Source organism: Lampris incognitus, chromosome 14 (assembly GCF_029633865.1).
Source record: "Lampris incognitus isolate fLamInc1 chromosome 14, fLamInc1.hap2, whole genome shotgun sequence".
Taxonomy (NCBI): Eukaryota; Metazoa; Chordata; class Actinopteri; order Lampriformes; family Lampridae; genus Lampris; species Lampris incognitus.
Window position 1 is genome coordinate 5,368,876 of NC_079224.1, and position 17,205 is coordinate 5,386,080.

The 17,205-nt window shown below is 49.7% G+C and overlaps 1 protein-coding gene across 1 annotated transcript in view; it reads left to right on the top strand.

Annotated features, from left to right (window-relative positions):
• The window catches only part of kncn (kinocilin), a 36,453-nt gene that overhangs the window by 3,697 nt on the left and 15,551 nt on the right, over nucleotides 1-17,205 (top strand). The gene's annotated exons all lie outside the window — the stretch shown is intronic.

Here is a 17,205-nt window from a genome sequence, read left to right on the forward strand (position 1 = left end):
GCATTATAAGCAGATGTAATGTAGAAGTCCAAATAAAGGCCTGAAACATCATCCATGTCCTTCAACGTCACTCGGGCTCTTGGCAATCCAGACTATCAAGCTGCACAGCTAGCTAGCTCAGCGGTAAGCAGTGGTTTCAGAGGACACGTGAAGGTTGTTGATCGGTGCTAAGAGAGGCTCCGTAACTAGAAAGACAGAAAACTTGTTTCAGTGCAGAGAACGTAAAGACTCACAGGGGTCCCGAAGCAATGTTATGTAAAATGACATGACCAGTAAAGAACTAAGGGGATATTCTGGGCTTTTAAAGTTCCTCTTTACTCCTGCAATGTACAGTGACTCGTGCCAACCCATTTTTAACACTAGAATGACCAAGGCCGTCATTTTGACAGTTTTTGGATTTTCAAAGTTTAATAACTTTGTGGACAAAAGATACAGACCTGCCGCTCCCTGAATGCTCCTAAGTGGCATATATTTCCATTAAAATGGAGTTTAGATCAATTGCACAAAACGTTATAAGATCTACCTAAAACGACCATGAGCGGTCAAAATGGCCACTCGTAATGTGCGCGTGATCGTGGCGTCATGTCAGTATTGATGACGTGTGTTGGTGGCGTCATTTCCTTGGTGAAGTTCGTTGCTCTGTCCTAGAAACACATTAGCGTCCTCCAGTGGAGAGAAATAGTCTAAACTTGATTTTTCATTATGTGCAACATGTCTGGTTACAGACGCACCATGACTACCACCGAGGCGCTGCAGGATTTACAGGCGTCGGACAGCCGCCATTTTAAATTGTTTGAAAAATAGTGTTAAAGTTGTTAAAATGTTAATTTTGCTGTCAGTTAGTTTCTTAACAGACATACTAACATATGTAATGCATTAATATCTCAGCTGCGTATTTATCTTGACAGAATATAGAGTTTAAACCCGTGGCGGTCATTTTGACCGCCCATGGTCATTGTAGTAGTTTTTAAGTTGCGGTCGTTGTTTGGGACTGTTTCAATATTTATTTTCAGTTCTTGTTTACTTGTCAGGTTTTATAGGCCTTGTTGCGTTTGCTAGATTAACAATATGTGTTTTCCGTTTTGTGTTCACTTTTTCAATTGTGCTATCCAAGTTCGACCACGTCTCTCTGAAGTTTAAACTGTTTATAGTATTATAGCTGTTAAAATGTTAATTTTGGTGTCTGTCGTTTCCTAACAGGCATACTAACATCTGCAACGCATTAATATCTCAGCTGGGTATTTATCTTGACAGAATATGGAGTTTAAAAACCGGCGGTCATTTTGACCGCCCGTGGTCGTTTTAGGTTTTCGGAGTGAATCCCGGTGGTTCTGGTTTAAGGAGTGAGGGTGTGTTTGCTCTGTTCCGTTGCTGTGTAGTCGGGGGCGGTACGGGTACGGGATCCTGGCGGCGTCACTGCGGTAAAACAAGCCTGAGCTGTCATGACGTGATCGCGCAGTGTGTCGAGACTTCCGCGTGCAGTCTCGCAAGCCTGGTTCTGACGTCATAAGAGGTCGTCCAGTGACGGGATGTTAAGGTCACGTGCTGACTGCTGATTCACGTGCGTCGCACGGCAGTGCGGGTAGTTAGCTGGTGTTGGTCATGAGCCGCTTGTGATGCCTTTGGTTGGTGTAATTGTGTCGTTGTCATTGGGCTGCTTGTTGCGTTGTGACCTCGCAGAGGAAGGAGACGATGTGACAATATGACCTCCTGAGCTACACGGGGCTCGGTACCGCTGCAGTACTACACCGGATCTGTTTGCATGATGACGTCTTCAGCCATGTACCGCAGACCAGACTCCGTCCTTAAAACAGCCGACGCTGCGTCGGTGCCCATGCAGAGACCAGACTCATCCTCCATAGGACGTGGATGTAAGCCATGACACGTGACAGAGGATGCAACGGTCACATCTTAGTGACGACTGCATGTACAGTCTCTGCCTCCCCCCCCACACACACAAACACTGCCATGCGCTGTTATGTTTGACTGGCAAAGAAAACACAACTTACAAAGACTTCCTCTGCACAGGAAGTCGCCTTACACTGACACATGGGATCACGGTCACAAGGGCTCTGCGAGTACACACCATGGCGTTGTGTGCAGGAAGCACGTGTTGAGGTCCTTCCTGGCAGAGCTGCTACGTCTAGCATGCTGTGTGCCTCATCATCAGCATCAGCATCGTCATCCTCACCACACACCGTGGAACAGAGCTGTTCTTGCTGACAGTAAAATGACTCAGAGGTTCTCGTCTCAAAAAACCACTGGAGCGTCTGCGTTGGCCTTAAAGACTAGAGTGCATTTCTGGTGTCCTGCGTGGAGGGCGTATTTCCCAGTGCCATCACGAGACGAGGACGGAAGTGTGCCCTGCGTTGTGTTTGAGGTACTACGAATGTACACCGGAGCGGTTGTACTGTCAGAGCTCTCTTGTGAAGGTATGAACTAACCGAGCTCATCTGACATGAGGTGGGTTTGGGAAAGTCAGCCCTGTCATGTGAGCTGCCTACATTGTACAAGCCTTTTAATGTATGCAGCTTTTCTTAAAGCCTCCGGAAACGGGAAGGGTTGGTTATTTTTGTGAAATCTGTATTTGTTCATTTTAAATGTAAACAATCCAGATGTGAACATTTGACAAAATAAATAAAGACTTACAGTGACCCGAGGCTGCTCGTTATGATGGACCGGACTACACCGCCAGTCACGTCGCACAGCCTCGGTTCTGGTGGCTTGGACATGCAGCTTATATGAGAGGGACAGCTCAGGTGGGACGGTTTGGAGACAAAGCAAGAGAGACAAGATGGAGATGGTTTGGACATGTGTGGAGGAGAGAGATGCTGGGTATACTGGGAGAAGGATGCTGAATATGGAGCTGCCAGGGAAGAGGAGAAGAGGAAGGCCAAAGAGGAGGTTTATGGATGTGGTGAGGGAGGACATGCAGGTGGCTGGTGTGACAGAGGAAGATGCAGAGGACAGGAAGAGATGGAGACGGATGATCCGCTGTGGCGCCCCCTAACGGGAGCAGCCGAAACTAGTAGTAGTAGTAGTAGTAGTAGTAGTAGTATTAGTGGTAGTTGTGTAGTAGTAATAGTATCAGTAGTAGCAGTAGTAGTAGTAGTGGTGGTAGTAATAGGAGCAGTAGTAGTAGTAGTGTAAGTAGTAGTAGTAGTAGTAGTATGAGTGGTAGTTGTGTAGGAGTAATAGTAGCAGTAGTAGCAGTAGTAGTAGTAGTGGTGGTAGTAATAGGAGCAGTAGTAGTAGTAGTGTAAGTAGTAGTAGTAGTAGTAGTATGAGTGGTAGTTGTGTAGGAGTAATAGTAGCAGTAGTAGCAGTAGTAGTAGTAGTGGTGGTAGTAGTAGGAGCAGTAGTAGTAGTAGTGTAAGTAGTAGTAGTAGTAGTAATAGTAGTATGAGTGGTAGTTGTGTAGTAGTAATAGTAGCAGTAGTAGCAGTAGTAGTAATAGTAGTAGTAGTAGTGGTGGTGGTAGTAATAGGAGCAGTAGTAGTAGTAGTAGTGTTAGTAGTCGTAGTACTGTTAGTAGTAGTAGTAGCTGGGCAAGCACTGCAGAAATGGTGAGGGAGACAGCTAGGAAGGTACTTGGTGTGTCATCAGGACAGAGGAAGGAAGACAAGGAGACTTGGTGGTGGAATGAGGAAGTACAGCAAAGTCTACAGAGGAAGAGGTTGGTGAAGAAGAAGAGGGATAGTCAGAGAGATGAAGGAAGTAGACAGGAGTACAAGGAGATGCAGCGTAAAGCGAAGAAAGAGGTGGCAAAGGCAAAGGAAAAGGTGTATGGTGAGTTGTATGACAGATTAGACACTAAGGAAGGAGAAAAGGACTTGTACTGATTGGCTAGACAGAGGGACCGAGCTGGGAAGGATGTGCAGCAAGTTAGGGTGATCAAGGATAGAGATGGAAATGTGCTGACAAGCGAGGAGAGTGTGCTGAGAAGGTGGAAGGAATACTTTGAGGGGCTGATGAATGAAGAAAATGAGAGAGAGAGAAGGTTGGATGATGTAGGGATAGTGAATCAGGAAGTACGGTGGATTAGCGAGGAGGAAGTGAGGGCAGCTATGAAGAGGATGAAGAGTAGAAAGGCAGTTGGTCCTGATGACATACCTGTGGAGGTATGGAGATGTTTAGGAGAGATGGCAGTGGAGTTTCTAACTAGATTGTTTAACACAATCTTGGAAAGTGAGAGGATGCCTGAGGAGTGGAGAAGAAGCATACTGGTACCGATTTTCAAGAACAAGGGTGATGTGCAGAACTGTAGCAGCAACTACAGAGGTAGGTAGAGAGAGAGAGAGAGAGAGAGAGAGAGAGAGAGAGAGAGAGAGAGAGAGAGAGAGAGAGAGACAGAGAGAGAGAGAGAGAGAGAGAAGAGAGAGAGAGAGAGAGAGAGAGAGGTAGAGGTAGAGAGAGAGACAGAGAGAGAGGTAGAGAGAGAGAGAGAGAGAGAGAGAGAGAGAGAGAGAGAGAGAAAGAGAGAGAGAGAGAGAGAGAGAGAGAGAGAGGTAGAGGTAGAGAGAGAGAGAGAGAGAGAGAGAGAGGTAGAGAGAGAGAGAGAGAGAGGTAGAGGTAGAGAGAGAGACAGAGAGGTAGAGAGAGAGACAGAGAGAGAGAGAGAGAGAGAGAGAGAGAGAGAGAGAGAGAGAGAGAGAGAGAGAGAGGTAGAGCGAGAGAGAGAGAGATTGTTTGCTGTAGTGTTTGTTTTCAATAATGTTTTCCAAGTAATGTTGTGCTTTTTCAGTGTTTAAACCCATGCTTTGGCAATATGCACAGTGTTGTGTCCCACCAATAAAGCCACTTGAATTGAACTGAATTGAACTGAGTTGAGAGTGAGAGACAGGGACAGACAGAGAGAGAGACAGAAAGAGAGGCAAAGGGTGAGACAGACAGAGAGAGAGACAGAAAGAGAGGCAAAGGGTGAGAGAGACAGAGAGAGAGACAGAAAGAGAGGCAAAGGGTGAGAGAGACAGACACAGAGAGAGAGAGAGAGAGAGTTGGCTTATGCACCGTTGCTCTGAATCCTGCCCTGTAATGCTGGAGGTTTCCTGGGGTTTCCTGTCTCTTTTCAGTGCCATGTCACCTTTGGAGCCCTCCACCCCACCCCACCTCCACCTTGGATAACAAAAGGAACCTCGGAACCACGAGGGCATCAGGATCACACAAGGACACATGACGGTAACCAACAAGCTGAACAACAGAACTTAAATACACGGAACCACAAGTGGACCATTAGAAATGGCTGTGGGATGAGTGGGGGACTACAGGAAACCGGACCGGCCTCCAGGCTGGGATGATGCTGCCATCACACAGGGTTATACTGAATGTCCGCAGGACCGGTGGGTTGTTGGGGTGGGCTGGGAAACGTAAGATGCGCTGAAGAAGACTGCTTGCATGAAGGCTCGGTGTTGTCCTGTCGCTCCCCGTGCAGAGATGTGGGATGAGCGAGCAGTCCATGTTCACGTGCCGAGGAGTTCGTGGTGCTTGTGTGGAGAGTCACAGACTTTCCATGGTGGTCACGGCCCAACTTCAACTGTTCAAGAAGTGAAGCTGAACATGAACTCCACCTTCTCACATCCCCGGGATAACAGGGGAAACATGAGCGGGACAAACATGAACAAACGTGCTCTGGCCTTTATCCATGTGGTTTACCCACAAACTGTATGCTGAGCTTTACGTCACGGCCACTAGGGGCCGCTAGAGTCACGTGTATGCCTTTCTGACACGCCGTGTAAACGTGTCAACGTCCTCTCTGTTTGAGTCAGTAGGTGTCACTATAAGCTTTGAAAGTTACTCGGGTTTTTTAGAAAAAAGTATCCTCTCTAAATAAATAAATGTGTAAATGTTACTGCATCAGTGTAACGAGCTCCTGTGCTGTGATCCACAGAACACACCATCCTTTGTTACAACGTAAACTACAGATGATGCACAAACGAGCCCCAGCATGCTCAGAACCTAACAGCTGAGCTCAGTTAACAGCACGCACTATACCAATAAAACCAATAATACCAATAAAACCAATAATACCAGTAATACCAATAATACCCATAATATCCATAATATCCATGATATCCATGCTCCACATTTCTGATGCAGCTTGCTGCCGATGAACACGACTCGGAGTCATCATTTCTCAGAGAGCCTCCACCAGGTTCCATGGTGGAGCTAAATGTTTGATGATGGATCATATTCAAAGTTGCACCTCGGGTTATTCAGCTATAAGTGACGTTCAGCTTGGTGGGGGAGCAGTCATCCAGTCATCCAGTCAGGGAAAGGCTGCCAGGGCTTACATGGTATGACAAAGGAGTCCGTAGTAAGTAATGAGTATTTAGTAAATACTTTAAAATTACATAATGATACTTTTGTAACCATGGACTTTGCTCCGTGATTAGAACATACCATTGTTTCTTCTATTTACTTTATGTTTTCATAATCTATAGTATATCAAGCAGAATGAGATACGGCCCGAGTCTGACCCACTTTTCTATTTATCTTATCGTGCCAGTTGAGATTTTGTGTCATTCTCCAGCGTGGTGACCTGGTAAAGGATGGCAGGGAGCACATGGAGGACTGAAGCACCAGATGGAGGCTCGAGGCTGCTAGCTCTGACTAGAAGCTGCTAGCTCCAACTAGAGGCTGCTAGCTCCGACTAGAGGCTGCTAGCTCTGACTAGAGCCTGCTAACTCCGACTAGAGCCTGCTAACTCTGACTAGAGCCTGCTAACTCTGACTAGAGGCTGCTAGCTCCGACTAGAGGCTGCTAGCTCCAACTAGAGGCTGCTAGCTCCGACTAGAGGCTGCTAGCTCTGACTAGAGCCTGCTAACTCCGACTAGAGCCTGCTAACTCTGACTAGAGGCTGCTAGCTCTGACTAGAGGCTGCTAACTCTTACTACAGCCTGCTAACTCTGACTAGATGCTGTTAGCTCCGACTAGAGGCCGGTAGCTTTGACTAGCTCTGACTAGGTGAGTCAGCCAAGGGACCAGTATCATCCCCCATTATGCCATTGCGGTTTATACTTGAGGAAAATACATTAGCGTAAGTGAACTGTCACTACATCCAGACTTGTGACATTTCCAGCGCTGACACTTGTGACGATAGACACAGATTTCCTGCAGGCCACTGGTCGACGTTCATACTTCCCTCCTCTTCTGACTGTCAGCCTTGACTCCAGGCGCTCATAAAACTATAGGACAGGGGTGGCTAACCATGTGCTATGGAGAGCCACGTGTATGCAGGTTTTCATTCCACCCGGACTCCACACCAGGTGACTTCACTGGTACATTCTTCCTCTTTGGTTGAAGGGATGATAATCGGTGAAATCACCTGGTGTGGAGTCCGGGTGGAGTGAAAACCTGCATACACATGGCTCTCCATGCCACATGGTTAGCCACCGCTGCTATAGCACACAGCCAGTCAGTTGCACATGATTTACTCTGCATTTTAGAGTAGACACAATATGCTTCTTCTGTAGCTTGGGGAGGTCAGGTCATAGGTCATAGATCAGGGCTCATGTTTACCATGATGGCTGCTGTATCTTACCCATCATGAAGTCAACACAGACACATCAGGAGACCAAACTCTACCATGACTTTACTTCCATTTCCCTGTCTCCCAAAGGTTTTCATGTAAACGGTGTTTCCTTCATGGAAGTCAACAGTCACACTGGCAGAAGAAAGCTCACGTCCTCGCCGTGAAGCTGAGCTGCTGGGATGGTGGCGCAGCTCCTCTGCTCTCTGTAAGACTGGTGGGGAGGCTGTGATTGTGTTGCCAACTGTCTCATACCAGCCGATGGTCACTGACAAATCACAAGCAGAATCACTTTGTCGTTTCATTTCATGTGCTTGTGCACATGAAATGAAATGACACATCGTTCCCCCAGCCCACAGCAGTGCAACACAAAGACAACAACACACACCCCAGAACTACTACAACACATATATTCAAACTAACACATAGTATATCTATACAAAAAATCACTATCCAGAGAACGGACACCAGCCAGGAGGACTGTCAGAGCCACCGGTCTGCATGGGCTAGCAGTTAGCTTAGCCTGCCCTGCTTTCGCATCCTGTCAGACCACCCTCGGTCTTTCCTCTCCGGGCACAGCTCCAGTCAGGGCTGCGGTCCTTGGGTCCACAGGATGCAGCAGACCAGGTTCCCTCAACTAATCCAACGCCAGCTCTCCCGGTCAGACACCTTCGACACACCTGCCCACACTCCACACGACGACACTAAAAACACAATCAAGGCCAGGCGAGGCCGCCACCATACCGCCCTTGGTGTTATCGGAACTGCCGGTCTGCGTGGGCTAGCAGTTAGCTTAGCCTGCCCCGCTTCCGCATCCTGTCAGACCGCCCTCGGTGTTTCCTCTTCAGATAAATACACAAACTGAGCATCGAAAGTGAACTGGTCACAATGGCCACCAAAACGAGTGTGTGACAGAGACGTGCTGCAAAGCTGCTTCAGGAGAGAAGCAGTGAACTATGACCCACTGGTTCTGGACCTCTTTCCTCGTATGCGCATGCTGGTTCTGGAGGAGTGCTGACAGTATCTGCATCTCGATGTCAGCACCAGTTTCACTTCCCTGGAAGCTACAGCCAACGTCATGATTAACCCAACGGCGGCCGCGGCACAATCCATCTCTTCTCCATTGCTGCCATTACTCAACAAGGTTGTAAGTTTGCCTGACTGGTCACACATGACGCACATCCAGACAGAGGGAGGTGTTCACACATGACGCACAACCAGACAGATGGAGGTGTTCACACATGACGCACAACCAGACAGATGGAGGTGTTCACACATGACGCACAACCAGACAGATGGAGGTGTTCACACATGACACACAACCAGACAGAGGGAGGTGTTCACAGATGACACACAACCAGACAGAGGGAGGTGTTCACACATGACGCACATCCAGACAGAGGGAGGTGTTCACACATGACGCACAACCAGACAGATGGAGGTGTTCACACATGACGCACAACCAGACAGATGGAGGTGTTCTCACATGACACACAACCAGACAGATGGAGGTGTTCACACATGACGCACAACCAGACAGAGGGAGGTGTTCACACATGACGCACATCCAGACAGAGGGAGGTGTTCTCACATGACGCACATCCAGACAGAGGGAGGTGTTCTCACATGACGCACATCCAGACAGACGGAGGTGTTCTCACATGACACACAGCCAGACAGATGGAGGTGTTCTCATATGACACACAGCCAGAGAGACGGAGGTGTTCTCACATGACACACAACCAGACAGAGGGAGGTGTTCACACATGACACACGCCAGACAGAGGGAGGTGTTCTCACATGACACACAGCCAGACAGATGGAGGTGTTCACACAAGACACACAACCAGACAGACGGAGGTGTTCACACATGACACACGCCAGACAGATGGAGGTGTTCACACATGACACACGCCAGACAGATGGAGGTGTTCACACAAGACACACAGCCAGACAGATGGAGGTGTTCACACATGACACACAGCCAGACAGATGGAGGTGTTCACACATGACACACAGCCAGACAGATGGAGGTGTTCACACATGACACACAGCCAGACAGATGGAGGTGTTCACACATGACACACAGCCAGACAGATGGAGGTGTTCACACATGACACACAGCCTGACAGAGGGAGGTGTTCACACATGACACACAGCCAGACAGATGGAGGTGTTCACACATGACACACAGCCAGACAGATGGAGGTGTTCACACATGACACACAGCCAGACAGATGGAGGTGTTCACACATGACACACAGCCAGACAGATGGAGGTGTTCACACATGACACACGCCAGACAGATGGAGGTGTTCTCACAAGACACACAGCCAGACAGATGGAGGTGTTCTCACATGACACACGCCAGACAGAGGGAGGTGTTCACACATGACACACAGCCAGACAGATGGAGGTGTTCATACATGACACACAGCCAGACAGATGGAGGTGTTCATACATGACACACAGCCAGACAGATGGAGGTGTTCACACATGACTCACAGCCAGACAGATGGAGGTGTTCTCACATGACACACAGCCAGACAGATGGAGGTGTTCTCACATGACACACAGCCAGACAGATGGAGGTGTTCTCACATGACACACAGCCAGACAGATGGAGGTGTTCACACATGACACACAGCCAGACAGACGGAGGTGTTCTCACAAGACACACAGCCAGACAGATGGAGGTGTTCACACATGACACACAGCCAGACAGATGGAGGTGTTCTCACATGACACACAGCCAGACAGAGGGAGGTGTTCATACATGACACACAGCCAGACAGACGGAGGTGTTCACACATGACACACATCCAGACAGATGGAGGTGTTCACACATGACACACAGCCAGACAGATGGAGGTCTTCATACATGACACACAGCCAGACAGATGGAGGTGTTCACACATGACTCACAGCCAGACAGATGGAGGTGTTCACACATGACACACAGCCAGACAGATGGAGGTGTTCACACATGACACACAGCCAGACAGATGGAGGTGTTCACACATGACACACGCCAGACAGACGGAGGTGTTCATACATGACACACAGCCAGACAGACGGAGGTGTTCACACATGACACACAGCCAGACAGATGGAGGTGTTCTCACATGACACACAGCCAGACAGATGGAGGTGTTCTCACATGACACACAGCCAGACAGATGGAGGTGTTCTCATATGACACACAGCCAGACAGAGGGAGGTGTTCACACATGACACACGCCAGACAGAGGGAGGTGTTCTCACATGACACACAGCCAGACAGATGGAGGTGTTCACACAAGACACACAACCAGACAGAGGGAGGTGTTCTCACATGACACACAGCCAGACAGATGGAGGTGTTCACACAAGACACACAACCAGACAGATGGAGGTGTTCTCACATGACACACAGCCAGACAGATGGAGGTGTTCACACATGACACACGCCAGACAGATGGAGGTGTTCACACATGACACACGCCAGACAGATGGAGGTGTTCACACATGACACACAGCCAGACAGATGGAGGTGTTCACACATGACACACAGCCTGACAGAGGGAGGTGTTCACACATGACACACAGCCAGACAGATGGAGGTGTTCACACATGACACACAGCCAGACAGATGGAGGTGTTCACACATGACACACAGCCAGACAGATGGAGGTGTTCATACATGACACACAGCCAGACAGATGGAGGTGTTCACACATGACACACGCCAGACAGATGGAGGTGTTCTCACAAGACACACAGCCAGACAGATGGAGGTGTTCTCACATGACACACGCCAGACAGAGGGAGGTGTTCACACATGACACACAGCCAGACAGATGGAGGTGTTCATACATGACACACAGCCAGACAGATGGAGGTGTTCATACATGACACACAGCCAGACAGATGGAGGTGTTCACACATGACTCACAGCCAGACAGATGGAGGTGTTCTCACATGACACACAGCCAGACAGATGGAGGTGTTCTCACATGACACACAGCCAGACAGATGGAGGTGTTCTCACATGACACACAGCCAGACAGATGGAGGTGTTCACACATGACACACAGCCAGACAGACGGAGGTGTTCTCACAAGACACACAGCCAGACAGATGGAGGTGTTCACACATGACACACAACCAGACAGATGGAGGTGTTCTCACATGACACACAGCCAGACAGATGGAGGTGTTCTCACATGACACACAGCCAGACAGAGGGAGGTGTTCATACATGACACACAGCCAGACAGACGGAGGTGTTCACACATGACACACATCCAGACAGATGGAGGTGTTCACACATGACACACAGCCAGACAGATGGAGGTGTTCATACATGACACACAGCCAGACAGATGGAGGTGTTCACACATGACTCACAGCCAGACAGATGGAGGTGTTCACACATGACACACAGCCAGACAGATGGAGGTGTTCACACATGACACACAGCCAGACAGATGGAGGTGTTCACACATGACACACGCCAGACAGACGGAGGTGTTCATACATGACACACAGCCAGACAGACGGAGGTGTTCACACATGACACACAGCCAGACAGACGGAGGTGTTCACACATGACACACAGCCAGACAGACGGAGGTGTTCATACATGACACACAGCCAGACAGATGGAGGTGTTCACACATGACACACAGCCAGACAGATGGAGGTGTTCACACATGACACACAGCCAGACAGATGGAGGTGTTCTCACATGACACACAGCCAGACAGATGGAGGTGTTCACACATGACACACAGCCAGACAGATGGAGGTGTTCTCACATGACACACGCCAGACAGACGGAGGTGTTCACACATGACACACAGCCAGACAGATGGAGGTGTTCACACATGACACACAGACAGACAGATGGAGGTGTTCTCACATGACACACAGCCAGACAGATGGAGGTGTTCACACATGACACACGCCAGACAGATGGAGGTGTTCTCACAAGACACACAGCCAGACAGAGGGAGGTGTTCTCACATGACACACAGCCTGACGGAGGGAGGTGTTCACACATGACACACAGCCAGACAGAGGGAGGTGTTCTCACATGACACACAGCCAGACAGAGGGAGGTGTTCTCACATGACACACAGCCAGACAGATGGAGGTGTTCTCACATGACACACAGCCAGACAGATGGAGATGTTCTCACATGACACACAGTCAGACAGATGGAGGTGTTCACACATGACACAGAGCCAGACAGACGGAGGTGTTCACACATGACACACAGCCAGACAGACGGAGGTGTTCTCACAAGACACACAGCCAGACAGATGGAGGTGTTCACACATGACACACGCCAGACAGACGAAGGTGTTCACACATGACACACAGCCAGACAGATGGAGGTGTTCACACATGACACACAGCCAGACAGATGGAGGTGTTCACACATGACGCACAGCCAGACAGATGGAGGTGTTCACACATGACACACAGCCAGACAGATGGAGGTGTTCACACATGACACACGCCAGACAGACGGAGGTGTTCATACATGACGCACAGCCAGACAGATGGAGGTGTTCACACATGACACACAGCCAGACAGATGGAGGTGTTCACACATGACACACGCCAGACAGACGGAGGTGTTCACACATGACACACAGCCAGACAGATGGAGGTGTTCACACATGACACACAACAAGACAGAGGGAGGTGTTCTCACATGACACACAGCCAGACAGAGGGAGGTGTTCACACATGACACACGCCAGACAGATGGAGGTGTTCTCACAAGACACACAGCCAGACAGATGGAGGTGTTCACACATGACACACAGCCAGACAGATGGAGGTGTTCATACATGACACACAGCCAGACAGATGGAGGTGTTCACACATGACACACAACCAGACAGAGGGAGGTGTTCTCACATGACACACGCCAGACAGACGGAGGTGTTCACACATGACACACAGCCAGACAGATGGAGGTGTTCACACATGACGCACAGCCAGACAGATGGAGGTGTTCTCACAAGACACACAGCCAGACAGATGGAGGTGTTCACACATGACACACGCCAGACAGACGGAGGTGTTCACACATGACACACAGCCAGACAGATGGAGGTATTCACACATGACACACAGCCAGACAGACGGAGGTGTTCTCACATGACACACAGCCAGACAGATGGAGGTGTTCTCACATGACACACAGCCAGACAGATGGAGGTGTTCTCACATGACACACATCCAGACAGATGGAGGTGTTCTCACATGAAACACAGCCAGACAGACGGAGGTGTTCTCACAAGACACACAGCCAGACAGACGGAGGTGTTCACACATGACACACATCCAGACAGATGGAGGTGTTCACACATGACACACAGCCAGACAGATGGAGGTGTTCACACATGACACACAGCCAGACAGATGGAGGTGTTCACACATGACACACAGCCAGACAGATGGAGGTGTTCTCACATGACACACAGCCAGACAGATGGAGGTGTTCTCACATGACACACAGCCAGACAGATGGAGGTGTTCTCACATGACACACAGCCAGAGAGATGGAGGTGTTCACACATGACACACAGCCAGACAGATGGAGGTGTTCTCACATGACACACAGCCAGACAGATGGAGGTGTTCACACATGACACACAGCCAGACAGATGGAGGTGTTCACACATGACACACGCCAGACAGATGGAGGTGTTCTCACATGACACACGCCAGACAGATGGAGGTGTTCACACATGACACACAGCCAGACAGATGGAGGTGTTCACACATGACACACGCCAGACAGATGGAGGTGTTCTCACATGACACACAGCCAGACAGATGGAGGTGTTCTCACATGACACACAGCCAGACAGATGGAGGTGTTCACACATGACACACGCCAGACAGATGGAGGTGTTCTCACATGACACACGCCAGACAGAGGGAGGTGTTCTCACAAGACACACAGCCAGACAGATGGAGGTGTTCACACATGACACACGCCAGACAGACGGAGGTGTTCACACATGACACACAGCCAGACAGATGGAGGTGTTCACACATGACACACAGCCAGACAGATGGAGGTGTTCACACATGACACACAGCCAGACAGATGGAGGTGTTCACACATGACACACAGCCAGACAGATGGAGGTGTTCATACATGACACACAGCCAGACAGATGGAGGTGTTCTCACATGACACACAACCAGACAGAGGGAGGTGTTCACACATGACACACAGCCAGACAGATGGAGGTGTTCATACATGACACACAGCCAGACAGATGGAGGTGTTCTCACATGACACACAACCAGACAGATGGAGGTGTTCTCATATGACACACAGCCAGAGAGACGGAGGTGTTCTCACATGACACACAACCAGACAGATGGAGGTGTTCACACATGACACACGCCAGACAGAGGGAGGTGTTCACACATGACACACGCCAGACAGAGGGAGGTGTTCTCACATGACACACAACCAGACAGACGGAGGTGTTCACACATGACACACGCCAGACAGATGGAGGTGTTCACACATGACACACGCCAGACAGATGGAGGTGTTCACACAAGACACACAGCCAGACAGATGGAGGTGTTCACACATGACACACAGCCAGACAGATGGAGGTGTTCACACATGACACACAGCCAGACAGATGGAGGTGTTCACACATGACACACAGCCAGACAGATGGAGGTGTTCACACATGACACACAGCCAGACAGATGGAGGTGTTCACACATGACACACAGCCTGACAGAGGGAGGTGTTCACACATGACACACAGCCAGACAGATGGAGGTGTTCACACATGACACACAGCCAGACAGATGGAGGTGTTCACACATGACACACAGCCAGACAGATGGAGGTGTTCACACATGACACACAGCCAGACAGATGGAGGTGTTCACACATGACACACGCCAGACAGATGGAGGTGTTCTCACAAGACACACAGCCAGACAGATGGAGGTGTTCTCACATGACACACGCCAGACAGCGGGAGGTGTTCACACATGACACACAGCCAGACAGATGGAGGTGTTCATACATGACACACAGCCAGACAGATGGAGGTGTTCATACATGACACACAGCCAGACAGATGGAGGTGTTCACACATGACTCACAGCCAGACAGATGGAGGTGTTCTCACATGACACACAGCCAGACAGATGGAGGTGTTCTCACATGACACACAGCCAGACAGATGGAGGTGTTCATACATGACACACAGCCAGACAGATGGAGGTGTTCTCACAAGACACACAGCCAGACAGATGGAGGTGTTCACACATGACACACAGCCAGACAGATGGAGGTGTTCTCACATGACACACAGCCAGACAGAGGGAGGTGTTCATACATGACACACAGCCAGACAGATGGAGGTGTTCACACATGACACACATCCAGACAGATGGAGGTGTTCACACATGACACACAGCCAGACAGATGGAGGTCTTCATACATGACACACAGCCAGACAGATGGAGGTGTTCACACATGACTCACAGCCAGACAGATGGAGGTGTTCACACATGACACACAGCCAGACAGATGGAGGTGTTCACACATGACACACAGCCAGACAGATGGAGGTGTTCACACATGACACACGCCAGACAGACGGAGGTGTTCATACATGACACACAGCCAGACAGACGGAGGTGTTCACACATGACACACAGCCAGACAGATGGAGGTGTTCTCACATGACACACAGCCAGACAGATGGAGGTGTTCACACATGACACACAGCCAGACAGATGGAGGTGTTCTCATATGACACACAGCCAGACAGAGGGAGGTGTTCACACATGACACACGCCAGACAGAGGGAGGTGTTCTCACATGACACACAGCCAGACAGATGGAGGTGTTCACACAAGACACACAACCAGACAGAGGGAGGTGTTCTCACATGACACACAGCCAGACAGATGGAGGTGTTCACACAAGACACACAACCAGACAGATGGAGGTGTTCTCACATGACACACAGCCAGACAGATGGAGGTGTTCACACATGACACACGCCAGACAGATGGAGGTGTTCACACATGACACACGCCAGACAGATGGAGGTGTTCACACAAGACACACAGCCAGACAGATGGAGGTGTTCACACATGACACACAGCCAGACAGATGGAGGTGTTCACACATAACACACAGCCAGACAGATGGAGGTGTTCACACATGACACACAGCCAGACAGATGGAGGTGTTCACACATGACACACAGCCAGACAGATGGAGGTGTTCACACATGACACACAGCCTGACAGAGGGAGGTGTTCACACATGACACACAGCCAGACAGATGGAGGTGTTCACACATGACACACAGCCAGACAGATGGAGGTGTTCACACATGACACACAGCCAGACAGATGGAGGTGTTCACACATGACACACAGCCAGACAGATGGAGGTGTTCACACATGACACACGCCAGACAGATGGAGGTGTTCTCACAAGACTAACAGCCAGACAGATGGAGGTGTTCTCACATGACACACGCCAGACAGAGGGAGGTGTTCACACATGACACACAGCCAGACAGATGGAGGTGTTCATACATGACACACAGCCAGACAGATGGAGGTGTTCATACATGACACACAGCCAGACAGACGGAGGTGTTCTCACATGA